This window comes from Anomaloglossus baeobatrachus, chromosome 5, assembly GCF_048569485.1.
Source record: "Anomaloglossus baeobatrachus isolate aAnoBae1 chromosome 5, aAnoBae1.hap1, whole genome shotgun sequence".
Classification (NCBI taxonomy): Eukaryota; Metazoa; Chordata; class Amphibia; order Anura; family Aromobatidae; genus Anomaloglossus; species Anomaloglossus baeobatrachus.
Genome location: NC_134357.1, coordinates 332,844,648 through 332,862,288, shown reverse-complemented (window position 1 = coordinate 332,862,288; position 17,641 = coordinate 332,844,648).

Here is a 17,641-nt window from a genome sequence, read left to right as displayed (position 1 = left end):
GGAAAAAAAAAATGTGGGGGCAGGACAGGCAGGGAGCCCAGCTATTATCTAATCCGCAGCTGCTGTCACTCAACAAGCTGCTCATTTTACAAAGTTTACTTGCTTAGATTTTAAAACCTGTACATCCGAGCTGACAACTAAAGGTATGTATAGAATCAGCCTTATAGAACCAGTATAGCACTGGCTTTAGATTATATAGGAAAATCCTGGCGATTGGTGTGCTTTAATTGGGTGTAATCCGAATGGAGATGGTAGTAAAAAACAAATCTGTTTATCATGTATGTGTCTAATAGCCCCAGCCTAATTCTTTTACTTTAATATCAAATATTTTAATTTCTGTAATTAAATCAGTTAAAACTAGCCACTTTTTCATATAAAAAAACAGACTAATGCTTGCAGTCTAGAATATACAATATTTTATTAATTTCCCACCATCCTTTATAAAGTTTCCATGCACAGTAATCACACCCTTGGCAAAGAAATAGGAAAATCACCTGGCACAAAGGTGACCACTGTGCCTGTATTTTACAAGGAAACTAGTAAATTTTCACAATAACAAGTAGCAGCTGACAAGCAGACAGCCAATATATGGCAAAAAATGTCAACCCCTATAAGGTATTTAAAGGGGTTGTCAATTTTGGAAAATCAAGTATTGTAAGAATTGTTCACAATACGGTTATTACAGGATGTTGTGTTACCTGGATTCCTATTGAGCCACTGTAATTTATAGGAAAAACTCACAGAAAGCACCAAAGGCAAAACAAAGCATTATACAGCACCTTCTGAAATCAATAAACTGTCCAAGAAATGAAGTGCCATCAATGCACATGACAATCACTGACCTCAGCCATATTGCAGTGGCTTATCTAGGGGAGGAGGCAGGCTGGGCATTTGTCCCAAGTGTAGTTGCCGGGTGCATTGTTGGACCACCTAATGCAGTTTCTCCTAGATGGAATTTTGCACCCCTTCCCCCCCCACCCCCTAAAAATGGTACCCGGTCTTTTTCACAGCAAGTTGTCAAACTGACAAAGTGTAAACTGCAGGTTCCCTGGGCTCAATTGTACTTTTTTCTTTCAAGCACAAGTACAACTGAAGCTTTCACCACCAACACTTCTGGGTCAGGGCAAAACCAATTTCAGGTCAGCTGGTCATGCTGCTGATATCATACCTGCGCCGCATAGGAAGTGCTCCTTTAATGGAGCTGGAGACATTGGATTTTTCTTAGAGGAGGGTCAGGGAAGTGTGAAGAGACAACAGTATGGATAGGGGGAAATGTGTGAGGAGATACCGTGTTTCCCCGAAAATAAGACCTCCCCGAAAATAAGATCTAGCAGGAGTTTTCAGGGAGGCTTAAATATAAGACATCCCCTGAAAATAAGACCTAGTTGCGGTTCAATTATGAAGTGTCCGTGCAGCAGTAAAAAAGTTAAAGAATCCTGCATGACACTTCATTATAGACAGCAGACACCCCCAAAGAATAGAAGGAAGAAGAGAGAAGACCCTCCGATCATACTCACCGACGCCGACTGGGAGCAGGGGAGCGCATCAAGGTCCTGCTACGGAACATACACATCAGATCACATATACACACATCAGATCACACACACACTCACACACACACACACACACACAGACTACAAATCGCATACACACACTCGCCACATCCAGCAATATCGCTTGCTTCTCAGCGTGCGTAAGGTCCTGCGGTACTGTGCAGTGTTCAGTGAGCTTCCAGGACCTTGCATCACAAGGCTGGAATCACGTGGTATATCCGGATGTTGTGAGTGTGTGCGCACGATTGTTCAGGTATGTTCGATTTTGTGAGTTTGTGTGAGAGTATGCGATTGGATGTGTGAGTGTATGCTGTTTGATATGTGAGTGTGTGTTCTGATGTATTAAAAGGTTGAGATTCAGAGGAGGACGGCGTGCAGCACAGCTGCCTGGAGCGCCCGCCGGAGATCACAGGGAGGAATGATGTGAAATCTGATGTGTGTGTGTGTGTGCTATCTGATGTGTGAGTGTGTGTTCTGATGTATGTGTGTCAGTCAGATGCAGGGGAGGACAGTGTGCTGCACAGAGATCCCAGGGGGGAATGATATGGACTCTGATATGTGTGTGTCTGTCTATATGAGTGTATGCTATCTGATGTGTGATCTGAAGTATGTGTGTCGGCCAGACGTAGGGGAGGCGTGCAGCATACCTGCTGGGAGACCACAGGGAGATCTGTGAGCCATACAGACGACCGGGGCTGGTAAGAATGACGATCCTGGGAAGGGGGGGTCCTAATTTTTGTGGGGGGTAAACTTACCCCCAACCATATCTCCTCGAGAATAAGACACACCCTGAAAATAAGACATAGTGCTATTTTCGGGGCAAAAAACAAATATAAGGCTATGTGCACACACTGCGTTTTTTTGACCCATCGTCTTTAAAAAACGCATGAAAAAACGCGTGTGTTTTTACCGCGTTTTGGTGCGTTTTTGGCTGCATTTTGCTGCATTTTTGCTCACTGTGTTTTGCTGCGTTTTTTTATCAGTGAACATTGCCATTAAAGATTGTTGAAAAAAAAAAAAAAAAGGTCTGATGTCATTTCCTTTTTCCATATGTTCTTCATTCTCCACTAGTGTATGCAGGAGAGCAGACAGCTGCAGAAATACAAGGCTCAGCATGCTCCATCCAGGACTGTATGCTGGAGAGAGAGTCAGGGGGAGCAGACCTACAAGGCTCAGCATACTCCATCCACTAGTAGATGCAGGAGAGCAGACAGCAGCTGCAGAACTACAAGGCTCAGCATCCTCCATCCAATAGTGTATGCAGGAGAGCAGACAGCAGCTGTCGAACTACAAGGCTCAGCATCCTCCTTCCAGGACTATATGCAGGATTTCTTTGCCCCCCCAAACAAAAAAAATGACGTGGGCTTCGCCATATTTTTGTATGCTAACCGGGTACAGCAGGCAAGTATGGGCTGCCCCCAACCCCCAGATGCCTATTTGTACCCGGCTGGGAACCAAAAATATAGGAAAGCCCTTTTTTTTTTATTTCATGAATTTCATGAAATAATTAAAAAAAAAATGACATGGGCTTCGCCTAATTTTTGTGTCCAGCCAGCTACAACTAGGCAGCTGGGGATTGGAATCCGCAATGCAGGGTGCCCAAGCTTTCGTTGCAAATTGCAGTCTGCAGCCGCCCCAGAAAATGGCGCTTTCATAGAAGCGCCATCTTCTGGCGCTGTATCCAACTCTTCCAGCTGCCCTGATGCCGGGTGGCTCGCTGGGTAATAATGGGGTTAGGGCTAGCTGTGTATTATCATCTGGCCCTAAGCCCGAAATTCATGGTGTCACGCCAATATTAGACATGGCCACCATGAATTTCTAGTAAAGATAAAAAAAAAAACACAACACACAGAAAAATATTTTTATTAGAAATAAAACACAACACAATTAGTGACTCCATCTTTATTGAAATAAAGAACCCCCCTCCGCAGTAATCCTGGGTCAAGGGTCCCGCGCCGTCCAATCCGGATCCAATATCATCTGATCGGTCTTCTGGAAGGCAAAGCGATCAGATGATGTGTCAGGTTCAAGGACGTGAATCACATCACACATCAGCTGATTGTATAAACGGCTTTTATACAATCAACTGATGCATCAGTGCAAAAAAAAACAAAAAAAAAACAACACTTTTGTGCAGCGTCGGACTGGCTACGGGAGAATCTCCAGTAATGCCAGGCCTGGATTCAGGTACCTGCACTGCACTCCAGAGCTCTCACCTGAGCTCCAGACTGCAGCCGAGACTGTACAGCGCGCACCGAGTGACTGATTCCCCGGCACTTGCAGTCAGTTCATGACAGCTACAGACATCCCGGGCTAATCTCCGGTGTTCTCACCTGAACTCCGGAGATCACCCCGGCCTGTCTGCAGCTGTCATGAACTGACTGCAAGCGCCGGGGAATCAGTCACTCGGCGGTAAAATCCGGCGTCACCGCGAGACTTACGATCAGCTGATGCGTCAGGTGACTGCATCAGGTGATCACCGCCAGGTCCTCACGGCCAGGTCACGCAGCTATCGTACGTGCCTGGAAGCCGGCACACAGCCAAAGCGGGGGTGGCGGGACCGGGAAAGGAGCTGGGAGCGGACATGGCACCGGGAGTCTGCAGACAGGTGAATATGACATTTTTCTACTGTTCACTTTTGATTTAGCAGCCGCTTCCACCTCCTGCACGGGAGCTGACATGGTACCGGGTGGGAAATGGAAGCAGCGGTGACGGTACCGGGAGGATTCACGCTTCTGTGTTTGCTGACAGAAGGAATCCTCTTCCTGTACATGTCACTTTACTACCCACCCCTTGCGTTTATAGCTGCGTTTTTAGTAATAAAAACGCACTAAAACGCAGCTATGTTTGCAATTTGCAGTTTTCATTGCATTTTTGAACATCTCATTGAACTCAATGGGTGGAAAACGCAGTGAAAAACGCAAAAATAATTGACATGCTGCGTTTTTGTGGGCACCACAAAAACGCACCAAAAAAAAAACGCTGTGTGCAGACAGCAAAAATGAAAACTCATAGACTTTGCTGGGGAAGGAAAGTCATGCAGTTTTCTGAGCAAAAACGCACCCGAAAAACGCGCAAAAAACGCTGGAAAAACGCACTGTGTGAACTTACCCTCTTATTTTCGGGGAAACAGGATAGTATGGGAGAGGGGGAAATGTGTGAAAAGCCATGATGGGGTGTAGAGATACGGCTCACTCAGTTGCAGTTTGAGGTAGGCACAGGGAGCAGTTTCAGTAAAATGTCCAGATTGTTTTTTTAGACTTCATAAAACACTCAGGATAACAAAACAAAAAAAAAAAAGCCTTTTCCTGCACAAAGTGAAAATACAAAGCAAATAGTCCATTCAACAGTGCGGGTTCGCCTGCTACAGGTTGACGTCCAGCTCTCATTTCTTAGAAAGGAAAACAACGCTGGTGATTTGCACAGATAAAGAGTATTTATCTATATTTTGTTGCATTTGCTAGTGATGGGCCATGTTTCCATGTAGGGTAAACATTGCAGTTTTTGCTGCAGAAAATGTGCTCCATTTAACTGTCCAAACAAAGCGGATGTGATTTCATGAAAACGCTTGCTCACTGTGCGTCTTTAAACATTGTTGATCTGTGCATTTTATAGTACGTTTCTTTTTCATAGGCATTTATGGTGGAACATGAAAAAGTGTGCGTAAATAAAAAACTCATTTAAAAAAAGCGCAGCAAAAGTAAAAATAATCAATTAAGATTGTTATTGCATATTTTAGTTAAAAAAATGTAGATAGCAAAGGCAAAAAAACCCACAAAAAATATATTAACATACTAAGTGATCTGATTAGAAATCTAATACAACCCCCTTTTAGCTCTACCAAAGTAATAAAATTAATAGTGGGTATATTCTGTTAAAGATATTTTGCATCGAAGAGTGGAACAACTTGGCCAACCTGCAAAATGAGACCCTAATAAGATATGTATTATGTAGTATATGTACTAAGGTTTAACAATCTGTATTCTGGATATAATACCAAACTTAGTAACGCCTAAGTAAAAATAAAGTTTGTCGGCACTACGAATAAAAATCACCAATTAAGCTCCATGGTAACATGGCTTAAAAGTTTAGTCACAAATAAATATATACTCAGATGTAAATGGTATAGCAAAACTATCAAGCCATTTTGGAACTAGATATTACTAAAAATCTGACATCAGAATATGAAAGAGCCATTCAAATCAATGGCAGCAAACCTGAAAAAGCCTGAAATGTGTAGTCAGTGGTATAATCCATTTATTTTGGAAATCAATGGTAGTTTTAGATTAGACTTCATCACTGTGATACTATACCATAGATCTGACCTATCACGTAATTTTCTTTTTAGGAGGAACACCCAAGGCATAAATTAAAGGTCATGCTTGCTAAGTAGGTGGCCGAGTGAGCCAACTTTGTTAGTGACATTCCAAGATTAACCAGACACGCATCTATAAATTATAGTGATGTGTTTCTGCTACCTCTATTACCTAATACAACAGGTAAGACTGATGTATAGAAGAAGTGAGAAATACACATTTGGGGTGTACCCAGCTCTGAGTAGCTCAGCTACTGGTTTTACACAAAATCCTATTCAAATGTTCCTCTTAAGACCCTGACACTAAAACCAGCGTAAACCCAAAACTAAGAACTCACTCGAGACCTATAGCTAAGCTGTAACACAAGGCCAGCTACGTAAATGCGGAACTGCAATACTAATAATCCTACATATAACTGGCAGAGACTAAAGCAAGAGTGTAAGATCCCAAGACCAGATGCTTGGGATTTTATATTGTTTCTCTTTCAGGAATCCTGTAATGCCTCTTAGAGCACAGGTAACAATCTCAGAATAACATTAGTCCCATGGGAATGGACAATGCCCAAACATCTGTCTTGTCTTATTGACATTTCCTATAGAGCATTGCAGCAGATGATCAAAACACAAAAGGATAAAATCCCTCAAAATATTACTGAATGTCCTGTACAACACACTACAAGTTCGGAAAAAAAGCACAAGTAAACAGTGTTCCTTCTTTGTTGTGTAGCAGGCAGCTCAGATGCTTTAGAAGCTCAGAAAAAAACAATTCTGAGCATAGTTCCTAAACGTTCCCTGAAATGATCAGGCAGAGCACTCTTGTGTCACTCTGCCAACTACAGATGAACAGTCCTTCCCATTTTCTCCCTGCACTCTATGATCAGTACAGGAATTAAAACGGAAGCTGAGCCATTAGAGTTTAGCCTCCTGTTATAGCCAGACCAATGATTGAGCCTGGAGAGGTGAGTTACCCAATGATAGAATTAACCCTTCTGCGAGGTTGGAATACAGATGTAAGACATGTGTTGACATCAGTGGAGAGTAGGTGGAATAAATATAAAGTTTCTTCATCCTATCTCATTTCTTTCTGGGTAAAGCCAAAGACTTATCAGCAGCCCCTCGTATAGTCCTCCATAGTGCTGGAAGATGCACCCCTATGTCGGAAGGCACTCAGCAAGCTAGTGGGGAAGAGCTGATTGTCGACCTGAGTATGATCAAGTCTCATGACGTACCAGGATCAAAGTCGTAAGGATGTTTTGTTGCTGATATCGCTCGATCGAAAGTGAAGATCAAAAGCTACAAAGATATGAACCATGAACCAAAGCAAACTCTACATTGTCAAAGCTGAAATTGACAGAACAAAACTCAACTTACGCGGTATTAGTGAACAAAGATGGACTCAATCTGAACATTCCCAGTCAAAGAACATTGGGTCTACTATTCTGTCAATGATAAATGAAGAAGAAACTTGTCACCATTAAGCCTGCTTTATATGTTACAATTAATCGTGCGATCGCATTTGCGATCGCACCTGCCCCCATCGTTTGTGCGGCACGGGCAATTTCTTGCCCGTGTTGCACAATGCTGTAACCCCCCATCACACGTACTTACCTTCCAAACGACCTCGCTGTGGGCGGCGAACATCCACTTCCTGAAGGGGGAGAGACGTTCGGCGTCACAGTGATGTCACACAGCGGCCGGCCAATAGAAGCAGAAGGGCGGAGATGAGCATGACGTAAACATCCCACCCACCTCCTTCCTTCAGCACTGCCGGCGGCCGCAGGTAAGCTGTGTTCGTCATTCCCGAGGTGTCACACGGAGCGATGTGTGCTGCCCCGGGTACGATGAACAACAGGACGTGCGATTTTTAGAAAATGAGCGACGTGTCAGCGATGAACGAGAAGGTGAGTATTTCCGCTCGTTCATAGCTGTCACACGCTACGATATCACTAACGATGCAGGATGTGCGTCACTTATGACGTGACCCCGCCGACATCTCGTTAGATATATCCTAACGTGTAAAGCCCGTTTTACTCTGAACTGAAGATTGTCTGGCACTGTCCTGAAGTACAATGCAGTTAGTGATAGAGTCATCTCGATGCGACTACAAGGAGTGCCAATCCATGTCAGTTATACAAGTCTACACACCAACAACATATGCCAAGGAGGAGGACTCTGTTTTCATATATTTTTATTAAAATAAGGTTAACAAAATAACATATCAAATCCACACAATCAAGATATTATCATGTGTAGCATACCATTATTTGAATACATGTGGGGATCTATTGTATGAATAAAACTTTTCATCTGGGGGGAAAGGTATAGGAAAAGAGGAAGGAGAGGGGAGGGGGAGGTAAACAATTACTTTATTGGGGATGAAAAAGGGGAGGAGGGTGAAGGCAAGGAAAAGCAAGGTGAAGAGGGAGAGGGTAAAAGGAAGAACAATGAACGTAAACAAATCTCAACCATGTTAACAGGCTTCCATTCTAGGAATATAAGCATATTGTCAAGAAAGCATGACTGAAGGTTTGAATAAAAGAATTCATATTATAAAAAGGTTTTTAAGTAGTTATAAATATTTATTTATGTAATACCTTGTATAAGACTATTCCAGTGATCCCATCTTCGGTAATAGGAGGCAAAGGCATTGTTAATGGTAGCAAAGTACTTCTCGAAGTTGTTGTGAAGAGAAGTAGTCTCTACGACCTCAGAGATAGTGGGCACCGCAGGTTTCTTCCAATTAAAAGCTATAAGATTTCTAGTAACTAGAAATAAATGAGTTAGGATAGGTTTATATATAGGGTCAAATTTTTCCAAATTAAGTGAAAGCAGGGCCATTTGGGGAGTTACCTGAATTGTGGAGTTAGTAATCTGATTAATCAGACTAAAATATTTTCCCAGAGACTCTTCAGTCTGGGACAACTCCAGAAAATGTGAAGTAGAGTACCTCGCTCCTCGCAATCCCTCCAACAAAAAGGGGATGTCTCTCTATTAAATTTAGCAAGTCTACATGGAGTGAGATACCAACGCGAGAGAATTTTGAATTGAGATTGATGGAGAGAGGCACATGCATTTGAAGAATAGGCTAGTGAAATGGCTTTCTGCCATTCCTCATCCGTAAAGCTCTTACCCAAATCTTTTTCCCATTCTAGCATATATTTGCTTTTGTGGAATGTTAGATCGTTATTGAAGTGGTGGAGGACTCTGAACTATTCTATGATCAAGTTCAAGAAGAAAATCGACAAGATGCCAAAATAAGACTTATTATCATGGAAGATTTGAATACCAAAGTGGGCCACAGCAAACATGGAATCGTTCGTGAAAACTTTGTTCTTGATGAACGATATAAGACTTCATTGAGTTGTGTATGACAAATCAACTGTGCATCATGAACACCTTCTTCCAAAATCACAAACAGAGACTTTACACATGGATATCACCCAATGGGGCCTGTAAGAATCAGATTGACTACATATGTGTTAAACAAAGATGGAGGTCATCGATCAGTACTGTGAAAACAAAGCCAGGAGAGTGTAACTGATCATGAAAATGTTAGATTGGAAAAGCAGATGAATCCCTTTGTGGATTGTTGTGTTCAAACTTTGGGGGTCAAGTGGTGGACAGTTCTTTAGAAGATAATGATTGGGAAAACATCTGAGTAAAGTAGAAAACAGTAGTTTTAGAGTCCAATTATTTATGCCTATTTTTTGTATAGTTTTTCCAGTTTTAAGGCTGTGTTTTGTTTTGCGTCAAATTCTTCTTTAAGGTTGCACCTAATTTGAAGTCTATTTTCTACCTGCTCTTCTGTTATTTTTCTATATTTAATAATACAAGTGTGGTTTTTGTAAGGCCTCTTTCACACGTCCTTGTCTCCGGTACGTGTTTGGTCCGTTTCCTCACGTACCGGAGACACGGGCACACGTAGACCCATTAAAATCAATGGGTCTGCGCTCACGTGCATGTTCTGTCATGGACCATGTGTACGTGTGGAGCATATGTGTGCCCGTGTGCTCCACACGTCAACATGTCAGTTTTTCTCCAGCATCACGGGTGTCACACGGAACGCAAACGGACCACATGGATGTGTTCCATGTGACACGCGACGGAGAAAACACACATGTTTGAGAAAATAAAAAAAAGACTTTACTCAACTTCTCCAGCCCTGCTGTCTCTGCCGCTGCTGTCACTTGCTTCCGACCGCCACTCATTATGCTCATTGAATATTCACTTCACTGCGGCCGGAAGCTGCAGCAGCGGGGAGTCGGCGGGACCGGAGACCGAAGATCAGCACCACGGACAGCGACGCCAGGGACAGGTGAGCAGAAAGTTCCCGTTCTCTGTGTACCTCTGACATGTCCATGAAAAACGTGCGTGGTTTTTCACGAACGTGTGAAAGAGGCCTAAGATAGATAATTACAATTGATCCATTATTTGTAACTTTTTAAAAATTCACAATTTTTTTGCACATATGTGCTTTAGTCCTCACAGGGTAATTCTTTTGCATGACAGAAAATTTTTGTGTGTTACTACCTTGTTTTTCCAAAAATAAGACACTGTCTTATATTTTTTTTGCCCCCCAAAAAAGCACTAGGGCTTATTTTTGGAGGAGGTCTTATTCTTGGAGAAACACGGTTGGGGGTAAGTTTACCCCCCAAAAAAGCAGACCCCCCCCACTTCCCAGGAGACTCATACTCACCAGACCAGGACGTCTGCATGGCTCCCAGGTCCTCCTGTGATCTCCGGTCGGTGCTGCACTCCATCCTACCCTGCTGCTAGCTGACACACACAGCAGATCACACACACACAAAGCAGATCACACACACACAGCAGATCGCAGATATACACAGCAAATCACACACAGCAGATCGCAGGCACACACAGCCGATCACAGATACACAAATCCGATCGCAGGTACACACAGCCGATCACAGATACACACAGCCGATCACAGGTACACACAGCCGATCACAGGTACACACAGCCGATCACAGGTACACACAGCCGATCACAGGTACACACAGCCGATCACAGATACACACAGCCGATCACAGATACACACAGCCGATCACAGATACACACAGCCGATCACAGGTACACACAGCCGATCGCAGGTACACACAGCCGATCGCAGGTACACACAACCGAACGCAGACACACATAGACGATCACAGATACACACAGACGATCACAGGCACAAACATCTGATCGCAGGCACACACAGCCGAACGCAGGCACACACAGCCGATCACAGATACACACACCCAAACGCAGACACACACAGCCGATCGCAGAAAAACACAGCCGATTGCAGACACACACAGCAGATCACACACACAAACACACATATCACATCACATCACATCCAGCACTTACAGCAGCAGGGAATGAAGCAAGTCACGTGTCCGGCCGCAGGTCCTGTTCATTGCGCTCCACTGCACTGCCTCTCAGGATTCGGCGGCGAGAAGAGATCGGTGTCGCTGGATGAGGTGAGTGTGTATGTGATCCGATGTGTGTGCGATCCGATGTGTGTGCGATCCGATGTTTGTGTGTGTGATTTGATGTTTGTGTGTGATCCGATGCTTGTGTGTGCAATCTGTTTATGTGTGCGATCTCACTGTGTGCGATCCGATGTTTCTGTCTCAGATCTGGTGTGTGTGTGTGTGTGTGTGTGTGTGTGTGAGATCTGATTGTGTGTGTGTGTGTGTGTGTGTGTGTGAGAGAGCTGATGTGGGTGTGCGATCACTGCAGGTCCTGCCGCTCAGTGTCGGGTGAGTGTAATTGCCGGGTGCCGCTGTCTATAATGAAGTGTCCTGCAGTATCTGTATCTTTTTTAGCTGCACGGACACTTCATTATTGATCCGTGACTAGGGCTTATTTTTGGGGGGAGGGCTTATATTTAAGCCTTTCTCCGAAAATGCTGAAAATCCCTGCTAGGGCTTATTTTTGGGGAGGTCTTATTTTTGGAAAAACACGGTATTACATTTGACAGTTTATCAAATTGTGTGACTTTTTGGTTTAAGTAGGTGCAAAAAGGTAAAAGATAAAAAAAAACAACACATGGCCATCATTTTTATAGCCTTTACCAAGGGGGCAGTGCTCACAGGGTAAATTAGTGACTGGCAGATCCGGACTATAAAAGTCTGGATCCACGCTCATTCAAACATATCCGAGTGCCAGGCCCGGAATTCTCAAGGAATTCTGGGCATTAATCTGGCAAGTCGGGAAATAAAAAAAAAAGTAAAAGGAAAAATAAAGAAAATAAGAATGAGGGGCACTGCAGCCAGAAACTTGAGATGCTGCCCCCTGACTGCTGGCCCCTCTGCATGTTTAAATAGAGGTCTCCCCCCTGGAAAGACACTGACCTGCCGCCCCGCCTCCTGTGGTGTGACTGGCCTAAGCCCCGCCTCCTGGATACATATCACCGTGCTGCCCAGATTCCAGCCTCTCGGCTGCAGGACCCGGACCTGTTTGGGCAGCCGGACACAGGGACCCGCTCCTGAAGGCGGTAAGAGAGCTATCAGCAGGGAGGAAAGCGTTTCAGCTCACAGCGCTGTTAGCTGTGAGCGGCTTCCTCTCTGCTGAGGCACAAGCGATGTGTGCCGGTGAGCGCGGCGTTCTGAGGGAACTACCCGCCCGCTGGTCCGCTCGTGCTCGCCATTATTCAACACCCACCACCACCCCCTACCCCCCTCCTCCCCTAAAATCAGCAGGGAGGAAAGCGTCCTGCTCACGGCGCTTTTAGCTGTGAGCAGCTCCCTCCCTGCTGAGGCACAAGTGACATGTACCGGCGAGTGGCGTTCTGAGGGAACTACCCGCCCGCCGGTCAGCTTGTGCTCGCCGTTAATCTGCCCCCACCAACCCCCCCCCACCTCCCCTTTTCAGAAGGGAGGGAAGCGTCCTGGTCATGGCATTGTTAGCTGTGAGCGGCTCCCTCCCTGCTGAGGCTCAAGCTATGTGTGCCGGCGAGCAGTGTTCTGAGGGAACTGCCCGCCCGCCGGTTAGTTTGAGCTGCTGCTAAATTTAAAAGGAGCGCGAAGCGCTCTTTTTTTCCACGGCGCCGCCCACCCGCCGCCCTATCACTGCCGGCACGGGGGGTAAGTACGGGGGCGATCTGTGGGTCGGCGCGGTGCCTGTTGCAGGCGCAGGTTGGAAGCGCTGCAGCGGTGGGTGCGCTGGCCTGCTGGAGTAATAAGTCCCGTTCCCCTGTACCGGCCCCTCCACCACCCCAGATTTTCTCATGGTATGCCTCCAGAATGTAGCTGTATCCCCCGCACGTTATGGGGGGATATCCTGGGGACCGCGTCAGGGGCCACATGGGTATCCCAGCGGGGGGGGCAAGAAGGGATGTGGTTAGGCTTCACTACAACTGTTCAGGGAAGGGGGCAGTTGCATTACGCAAGGAGCAGCAGCTGCAGGTGGCGTATGCTCCACCTGCTGATACCCCAACTGCACCATTTAGGGTGCCAACCATAAACCTCCCCTCCCCCCCCACCTTTTGGGGCTGGCATGACGCCAGGGGGAAAGCTAAGCACACAACCCCCCCCTCCCCTCTTGACACTGTACGCACTGGGGCTGTGGGCAGAGCAAACCCTCCTCCCCCTCCCCTCCCAGGGTTCCGGCGTGGGATGGCGGTGGTTGGGATGGCGGTGAACACCGTGCTATGCTGTCATTTGCAGGTACCCCGGCCACTATTGTAGTCAAAACATGGTGCGGGTAGCTGCGGTGACCGTAGTCAGTCAGCTTCACTTTTGGATCGGCGTGGGCATCGGGGCTCTGAGCATCATCATGGAAAAGGAAATAAAATAAAAAAAAAAAAAAATAATAAATAAATAAATAAATGAATAACTATAGTCACATCGGTAGAGCTAGATCCCACCACCACGGCGGGTGGTCGAGGTCGCCGCGTTGGCAGACGCATTCTCGTACTCAGACTAAGTTCTGGTGAGGCCCCGCGGCGGGACGAACAGCATCTGGGTACCTGCTTTTTCCTGCATCTTCTGGTAAGACCATTATGTGGGATTGTGGGTGGGATAAGTGCCCCAGGGGAGGGGTAACATGATGTCACCAGGAAACAGGATTTCCACCCAATTCTACATTCTTCCTACTGAGTTACGTATGACCAACACCGTGGGTGGACTGCGGAAATCTCCCACCCTGATATTAAAGGCAGTTGTAGTATCTGCCATTGCTGAATACTGTGGTCGGCATTCCACAACCTGACTGCTCTAAAAAAAAAAAAAAAAAAAAAGCCTTTCCTATTTATTTTAAGTCTTGTGCCAGTCCTTTATAAAAACAGGTATGTATGCATGAAAATGGGATCTCCATGATAACTTGGTGCTGTAGCTGAAAAGTTGAAGGTTTGGTACCTTTTCGTTGCTGGTTTGTGTTCCATCTTAACGGACAAAATGAGCAAGGGATGTGCAAAATTTGCATCTTTATATTTTATTTAATTGCATAATTATGTCCATAACATTTCCTGATTAATTATGTCTACATGAATATCCCCCTCAAAAAAAAAAAAAATCAATTTTATTTTTGATCCCAGGTGCATATAACTGACAAATGGCTATCCAATGTTTTACCAGACGGAGATTATTCTAATATTATACGATAGAGGGTGCCGACTAACTATATTATTTGAAGCAATTGTATTTTATATATATATAAAAAAAAAAAAAAAAGAAAACCTCTTATAGGATTTGCCTCTATTCGGAATGCTTGGCCACATGGAGACAGGCTTATTCACTAGTACCCGTTACCTGGTCGCTCTACACTCCATCTCTGGGAACCCACAGGGCATGCTTTCACTTTGTAAGGCGAGTCTACGGCATTAGTTTTTCCCAGGTGTCTTTACCCTGGCTACTAAGGGTGTTACTAAGTGGTAATGTTTGGGGGCCCGGGTTTTTTGGTTCATGTGTCCAACCTCAGGAGCGGTAAGTTCTAACTTGTGTTCCGTAACATGGAATCAGGATATGGGCAATTGCCAAAAAAAAAAAACCAAAAAAAAAAAAACGAAAACCTTTATTTTATATAGCGATCACATATTCGGCTGTGCTTTGCATGCATCGGGGATGCTGTCCCCATTGGGGCTTACGCTCTGGATTCCCTACCTGTATGTTTTTTTGGGGTGTGGGAGGAGGCTGGAGTGCCCGGAGGAGACCCACGCAGGCACGGGGAGAACGTGCAGGTTCCTTGCGGATGGTGTCCTTGATGGGATTTGGGCCCAGGACCCCAGTGCTGCAGGGCTGCAGCTAGCCACTGAGCCACGGTGCTCTGCCATAATAGTTTCAAGAGCAGGAACAGACAGACTTGTGGTGGAATATTTCCGGCGTGGCAGGGCCAGCTGTTTGGGATTATTTGCAATACAAAGTGTTTATATAGTTATATATATATATATATATATATATATATAAAAAAAAAAAAGGGGGGGCTCCTTATGCTGGGCCCGGCGGGCATGGTCCAGTAACATAACGTTGATTGCGCCTTTCCCCCTATTCAGGTTCGAGCTAAACAAAAGGGGGGGTGGACTGGGAAATAGGAGGATGATCAGTGGTTCGACGATGCCGGTGGGAAAAAGCCTTAACCAACTACGGCCCCTTCCTCAAATAAGTAATCAGGCTGATTAGGTTTTTTGGGGCTTGGAATGCCTATGGGTCAACGCAGGGTCGAAGGCAAAACAGGCATATGGTTTCCGGGTTAGTATCGCTCACCCTATTGCAATCCCAATCTCAGGTATTTTGGTAACTCCACTCACCAGCAGGATCAAGGCCTGGAGTGCTCAGCTGGATGGTGGGGTGTTCGGTGAAGTTAGGCCCATGCTCCGGGCCCCCATTTTACATTGATCTGACGGTTCTATGGTACGTTATTCAGCGGGCGTTGCTCCGGTGGTTGATGTGCGTGACGATTTTCCAAGCCATCCTCTAGTAATACACACCCTGCAGTATTCAGCGAACGGGCACCATTTTCGGTTGCAAGCAACCTGTTACGATGGCGGTCTTCCCATTTTAAATTGTGGAACGGTACTGAAGCGATGAGGGTCTTGTGGGGTGTAAGGTATAAGGGTTGGATGACTAGCGGCAAGCGAGTGGATCACAGTAGGCCTATTCTTATCTAGCCGTAGATTGTTTAAAAAAAAAAAAAAAAAAGAAAAGGGGGGGTTTGGATTGTCCCCCCCCTCCCCCCATTGCAAATCTATACAGTGATGTTTTGGATCTTTTTTGCCCTCACTCGGCGGGTGTCACGACGGTGTCGGTCATGTCTATTAGGCGAGCGGGTGCGATGGGACCAGTTTTTACCCACGACGACGGCCCTTCATTTTAGCGTCACGGAGTTAGTCCTCCTTTTTGTGGGCTGGTTTTGGTTGGTAATGCGACGGTTCCTGGTTATTTTGGCGTTTGCCAGCCGTGGTACCCGGTACGTACTCTCCCAGATTTGGGGTGTTCCAAGGCTTCAGGGGCCAGCATACATGAGCACAGTTTCAGTGGATTAGGTGACTGCAATTGAAATGCATTATGAGGGAAGTCAGGACTGAGTTGGTTTTGAAATCGGGTTTTATTAGACACGTAGGAAGATTCAGAACAGCGTACAGGGCTAATGTAAAATGACATGATTGTGAGTGGTTATATATATAAAAAAAAAAAAGGGGGGGTTTTGGGTTTTTGCCAGTACCACCTTGGAGAGAAGAGGTGTTTGATGGTTACGAGAATTCTCTGTTCTGACAGTGTTTTTCCTTTCAGATCCAAGTCGGCCTAGTGACTGGGTCCGAGGTTACTTCCATATATGTTGGCTGCGAGGAGAGCGGATCTTCGCCTCTTCGCCTTGGTGGTCGGTCCTTTGTTCCCTTTACAGTGGATGTCATTGGAGAGGTTGACGGAGCTTGGCTCAGCCGTGGGTCTATCAGAGGCGTTCAAGATTGCGTGAGCTCTCTTTTCTCCAACCGACTCGGTGATACACATAGGCTTCAAGTAGCTGGTCCAAGGCCGTCTAGCTAGGCCTCTTACCCTTATCTAGTCATAGAGGTACAAGTTTCCCTGTTTTCGTTCGGAGTGTTACAACGATCCGGTCGAAGGTAACCCTCTGGCACAGGGGGCATGGAGCTAAGGAAGAATGTGATAATATGGATCTCTCCTGGCGCATGGTCGTTCAGGGCCTACCCAAGTTGTGCTGTTATTAAAGTGTTTTATAAAAAAAAAAAAAAAAGGGTTGTTGGTCTGGCATCGCCAGCTAGAAGGCAATATTTGGCTGTCCTTAAGCTTGGATGGGTACATCCCAAATGATGATGTTATGGATATGGTGGTTGCGGAAATACCTGGGACGGCTCAGGTACTTTAGTTTTTGGGGGGGGGTCGCAGCTTGCTGGCGCTGTGCTGCTCCTTGGCGGAAGGGGTAGGAAAAGTGGTGGTGAAATACCCGCGCCGGACGGCCGGAAGGCGGTATATTTACCTGAACCCCGTGATGTTGGCAAGTTAATGCCTGGTTAAAAGCTGCGACCAAATTTTATGCCAAAAGATGAGTGTTTTTCCCCATGCCTCTCTCCAAAATGGAAAAATTTAAATAAAAGTATTTAATTTATAAGAGAGCGGTGTTGTGTCTTTCTAGGGGGGGAAAATGGTGGTGGTTGGGTCCTGGCCGTCTGAGGGGCACTGCAGCCAGAAACTTGAGATGCTGCCCCCTGACTGCTGGCCCCTCTGCATGTTTAAATAGAGGTCTCCCCCCTGGAAAGACACTGACCTGCCGCCCCGCCTCCTGTGGTGTGACTGGCCTAAGCCCCGCC